This window comes from Globicephala melas, chromosome 2, assembly GCF_963455315.2.
Source record: "Globicephala melas chromosome 2, mGloMel1.2, whole genome shotgun sequence".
Lineage (NCBI taxonomy): Eukaryota > Metazoa > Chordata > Mammalia > Artiodactyla > Delphinidae > Globicephala > Globicephala melas.
In genome coordinates, this window is record NC_083315.2 from 72,206,449 (window position 1) to 72,212,448 (window position 6,000).

Here is a 6,000-nt window from a genome sequence, read left to right on the forward strand (position 1 = left end):
GAAGAAGACAGCACCTGAGTTGAGTCTTAAAGGAAAAAAAGAGAGTTGAGCAAATGAAGAAGGGGTATGGCATTATGTAAGTAAGAAGCCATACTGAGTAGGGAAACAGGGATGGAAGAACTGAGTATGTGCAGAAGAATAATGTTTCTGGAGAATAAAATTCAAAGGATGAGATGAAGGGAAGTGGGTGTTGGGTGTTAAAAAAGGAGCCAGGTCATCGAAAGTCAACGTTAAGGAGCTAGTAATTTCATCCATAGGCAGTGGTAACCACCAAAGGATGTTTACCAAGGAAGGAGCATGGCCAGAATGAAGTCTTAAATCTGAAGAGCAACGTGTGGACTTGAAGGGAAATGACTGGGAAACAAGTTAGGAGGAAGCTGCTGCTGTGTGGATGGGGGTAGAAAGGAGGGGGCTGGTCTGACAACTCTTTAGGAGCTTGACAGGGGCTGCATGACTGACAGAAGGCCACAGGAGCAAGTGTGGAAAACAGAGGAGGTACAAGAAGGCCCCAGAGGTCCTGCCTGCCTCGAGTCAGTACAAGTCCACTGTAAGGAGAAACCAAGGCACAAGGACAAACCTTACTTTTCAAATTTGATAAAGGTGGCCCTTGAGCTTGGGACACCTGAAGTAAAGAGAATAGCTCTCCTCACATGGAAAGAAATTCTTGCTACATAAGACAAAGGAAAATAAGAAGTGGCACCTTTTAAAAATAAATTGAGGGGCTTCCCTGGTGGCACAGTGGTTGAGAGTCCGCCTGCCGATGCAGGGGACATGGGTTCGTGCCCCAGTCCGGGAAGATCCCACATGCCGCGCAGTGGCTGGGCCCGTGAGCCATGGCCGCTGAGCCTGTGTGTCCGGAGCCTGTGCTCCGCAACGGGAGGGACCACAACAGTGAGAGGCCCGTGTACCGCAAAAAAAATAAAATAAAAATAAATTGACCTCTGTGGTCAGTAATCTGTAAGATTATGGGCTGTATGATCACAGAGTACCCAATACCTTCTATTTACTTTAAAGGTAATTTTCATCTTAATTTTTTTTTCAAGACGAAAGGTCCACAAACACTTACAGGCATGATATTATTTTATAGCTAAAAAATGAGTGAAAGAAAAAGGGGAGAAAATTGAACCTGAGTCTGTTGTAGAATGAGGATACTACTACTCACTTTCCCAACCATGGCCACCCCTCTTCTAGACCCTGCTTTCCCAGCTGGGGTGGAAAGTTGGCAAGCTGATTGGTCATAGTGCAGAACACTCACTGGGCCACATTTTACCAGCAGGCATGGTCCACTGTGCCTGGAAAGGCAAAGCTCTCTGCTCTCCTCCTGCTCTGCTCTTGCCCCTCCTTCTTCCCTGCACCTGAGCTGTTAAGGTGAGACCGCCCCCCAGAGCTCTTGTCTCCCTCTTTCTTTGCTCTGTTTCCATATGGTGCAGTGGATGAGTAAACCCACTCTGGCTGTGTCTCTCCCTCTTCACAGCCTCACTTTGTCCATTCTGGATTTTAAAAGTTTATTATGCATTATATCAAATTTACCACTTATGAGTGAAAATTAAGACTTTATGTAGTTTTTATATGTTGTAATATTTCTTCAAATAAATCTCTCCTACAAATAAAAAAAAACAAATCACAGTGCAGCACACTGACCTCCTAGTTGAGATTTGGGTTGTGGGCATAGAGACAGGGAGAGTGGTGGTTGCTTGTCTACTTTAGTCTCAAGTCTAAGCCACATGCTGCAGTGAGGTTTTGTATCAGCATTTTAATTTAGGGGCTGGACTCTTGCACGGCTATTAATAAAGTGGCACCTTTGTTCCCATTCTGTTATTGTACCTTGTGCATATAACACTCTCAGGGGAGAGGGCTGGGGGTGGAGGGAATGGGAAAGAGTGGTTATCGGGACAGGATATCACTCTTCTTGGATCTGAGTCTCTCCCTGGTCAAAATCTCAATGTTGTGGGCAAACACAAACATCAATTTCTAATGATTATAAAAAGGAAAACTGTCCCAGCAAGGATGAACACCACTGTGGAAATCTGATCTAGACTTGAGGTTTGGGGATCCAACTTTCCTTTGAGATCCGAGGCCGTGGCCCTTTCTGATGTTTGCAATTATCTATCATTCTCCCTTTGGCCCATGAAGTCCCAGATTATATGTTGCCGATCCCATGTTCTGACTTTGAAACCATTTTACTCAAAGAAATGAGGTAGGGGGACTAAATGTGATGGCCGATGTGAACTATTTTATTAGGCCCCGAGCTTAATAAAGGTTATGATCTACACAAATCCTTTGAGAAAGGAGAGCAGTAAACAGTATATGAATAAAAAGGGGCAGAAGCAAGTCCATGTATTGAGTGCCCATTATGAGCTAGGCACGGTGCTGTTACTCTACCTGCATCACTTCCTTTATTAAGAATTATTGGGCATGTGCTTTGCACTTCACAAGGCACCATGCTGATGTCAAGTACACCTATTATAGTAGAGGGTAAAGCATGGATTCTGGTGGAGAAGACTCAGCTTTACATCCCAGCACTGTCCCAACGAGTGATGTGACCCTGAGCCACTACCTCATCTTTCTCCATCTTCATGTGTGAAAACTAAATAGGGAAGGACTGTATCTATCATGCCTGGGATAATATCTGCAAAAAAACTTTATAAACTAGAAACACAGTGAAGCATTTTGAACAGAGATTGTTAATTAGAGGTCCTTTGGATGTGTGTGGTTGGGGGTTGGACTTGCCCTTGTGAACTGGCGTCTGGTGAAGAGGCACGTGGGGAGAGACCACGCAGAATCATGCGGTCTGCAGGGTCCTCAGATGATTCCTATCCGTGTTTTCAGCTGTAAATGAGCGCTCTGGCCTTGTAAGTTCTGGATTTTGCTAAGTCATGTAGGAGTTACATGCCTGCCAAGGAGATGCCAGAGGAGCATAACTTGCTGTGCTGCTCTTGTGAGTGTGAACTACACTTCTCAGGTACTGGCAGGACAATTATAATATTTGGTGTGATGTTGCCTTCCGTTATCACCACCTTACCCTCTCCTCTTTTCCCAAGCTGTGAGAATGGGATTTTTTTTAAAGCTCCCTACTTATTTCTAATGGAGCCAAGGTTGAGAAGCAACGACTTAGAGGGAGCTAGAAAACAACTTTTCTTACAAAAGTACAACTCATAATTAACACAGGCAAACTTAAATAAGAAGATATATAGGGCTACTCCTATTCTGGTCACTGTTTAATGTTCGTTGAAGTACATTTTATTTAAAAAAAATTTTAAATCAAATATCTCATCCTTTTGCATAAATCCTAGCCCTGAGTATAATCTTAGACTTGAATAAATTGTTTCTTTCTTAACTTAAATCTTGGTTCAGACTCTCGCTGAGATGACTCATGATTTTTTGGCCAGTTTGTTGTCAAAAGTCTGTGGAAATTTATTCTCAACCTTCTGCCCCCTTTTTCTTGCCTCAACCATAAAGAGCCGCTGCCCCCTTTCCATATGGATTTATAGAACTCTGAAGGCTCCATTTACTCTGCCATTTTGAGAATCAGTTAGGAAGATCAGCTACTCCTCTGACTCCCCAGGACCCCCTCTCTCCACACAGCTAGAACAGATGGTTCCCAGCCATACACATTTTGGTTTCAGCTTTTAAGTTCAACCCGAAATCCTGCCTGGATTTTGCTTGGGATGCAATGACTATATAGATCACTTTGGAAGAGAATTAATATCTTTGCTATATTAAGTGTTCCCATCTATGAAGACCATATACTTCTTTAATTTAGATATTCTTTAATGTCATTCAATAAAGTTTTATAATCTCTGAAAGATCTTATACATATTTCATTATATATATTCCTGAGTTGTTAAGGCATTAACTATATCTTTTAAAAATTTATTTGTTGCTAGTATATGATTTCTGTATATTGATTTTTTTAACCTGGCAATCTTACTATACTCTTATTAATTCAAATAATTTATCTGTAGATCCTTTTAGATTTTCTAAATATAGAATCACATAATCTGGAACAAAACAGACAGTTTTATTTCTTCTTCGTCAAAAACTATGCTATTTCTTTTTTTTAATAAATGTAGTTATTTATTTATATTTTAATTTTTTTGGCTGCGTTGGGTCTTCATTGGTGCACGCGGGCTTTCTCTAGTTGTGGCGAGCGGGAGCTACTCTTCGTTGCAGTATGCGGGCTTCCCATTGCGGTGGCTTCTCTTATTTTGGAGCATGGGCTCTAGGCGTGTGGGCTTCAGTAGTCGCGGCATGTGTGCTCAGTAGTTGTGGCTCGCAGGCCCTAGAGTGCAGGCTCAGCAGTTGTGGCACACGGACTTAGTTGCTCCGCGGCATGTGGGATCTTCCCGGACCAGGGCTCGAACCCGTGTCCCCTGCATGGGCAGGTGGATTCTTAACCACTGTGCCACCAGGGAAGTCGCTGCTAATAACTTTTTAAAGTCACAAATGAATTTTTAGTTGTATCAAGGGTTGACACTTCCTCTATCAAGATGAGTATTTTTTCCCTTTAATGTGTTAATATGGTGATTAAATTAATTTAATTTGTTTTCCTAATGTAAATCAGTCTTGTATTTCTGGAATAAATCCTACTTGGTCATGATATATTCTAGTTTTCATGAGTTTCTTGATTTGGTTGGTTAAGTTTGTTTAGGACTTTTGCATCAATGTTTATGAATGAGATTCCCTGCAATTTTCTTGAATTGTCCTTGTCAATCTGGGTAGCAAGGTTATGGTAGTCTTATACAATTAAAGATGGGGATCACTCCCTCTTTTTCTGTTCTTTGGAAGAGATCATATAAAATTGAAATGATCTTTTCCTTAAATATTTTTAGAACTTGCAGGTGAAGAAACTGGGCCTAAAATTTTCTTTGTGGGAAAATTTTAGACTGTTGCTTTACTTTTATTTATGGTTATGTAACTATTCAGGTCTTCTGCTTATTCTTGAGTCAGTTTTAGTGTTATATTTTTCTAGGAATTTGTTGATGTTATCCAAATTATTCATAATATTTATTTATCTATTTGACATCTACAGCAATTATTGTGTTCATTTCATTTCAGATAATGATTATTTGTAACTTCTCTCTTTCTTTCATTATGATTTTGCCCAATCTCACCTGTTTTAAAGTTTTTCGAACTATCATCTTTTTAAAGAGTAAACTGACTTTGTTGGTCTTCTCTGTTGCATGGTCTCTCTCAGTTTTATTCTATTCTTGTCTTTACTATTTCTTTCCTTCTACTATATCTGCATAATTTCAATACTTTGAAATTTGTTGAGAATGGCTTTATGGCGCAATATAGAGTAAATTATTCATATTCTATCTACCTTTAAAGAATGTACAGTATGGAGTTGCTGGGTGTTGTGTTCTTTATTTGTCAACTAAACCAAGTCTGTTAATCATGTTGTTCAAATCTTCTGTATTTTTACTAGGTGGTGGTTGTTGCTTTTGCTATCAGTTACTCATATAATGATTGTGGAGTTTCCTCTTTCCCCTGGTAGTTCTTAAATTTTTGCTTTATATAGGCACTCTGAATTTCAAATCATTATATCTCCCTGGTTAATACAACCTTTTATCTTTATGAAACTTACTCTTATCTTTACCATTTTTTTCTTTTGACTTTAGATCCATTTGGTCTGATGTTAATGTAGTTACACTAGCTGTCTTTTGATTAGAATTTGCCTAGTATGTCATTTTCCATGCTTTTACTTTTAAATTATTCTACAGTTATATGTTATAGATGTGTATCTTATAAATAGTATATGGTTAGCTTTTTAAAATCCATTCTGATATTTTTGTCTTTTATTTGAAACACGTATCCATTTATATTTAATGAAATTGCCAATATATTTATATTTACCATCATATTTTGTGATTTCTTTTTGACCCTCCCTTATGACTTCTTTTTCTTTTAATTATTTTTATCTTATTCACGTTTTCCCCACTACTACTTTGGAATTTATGTTCTATGTTTCTGTTCTTTAGGGACTACCTGGGAGATTAC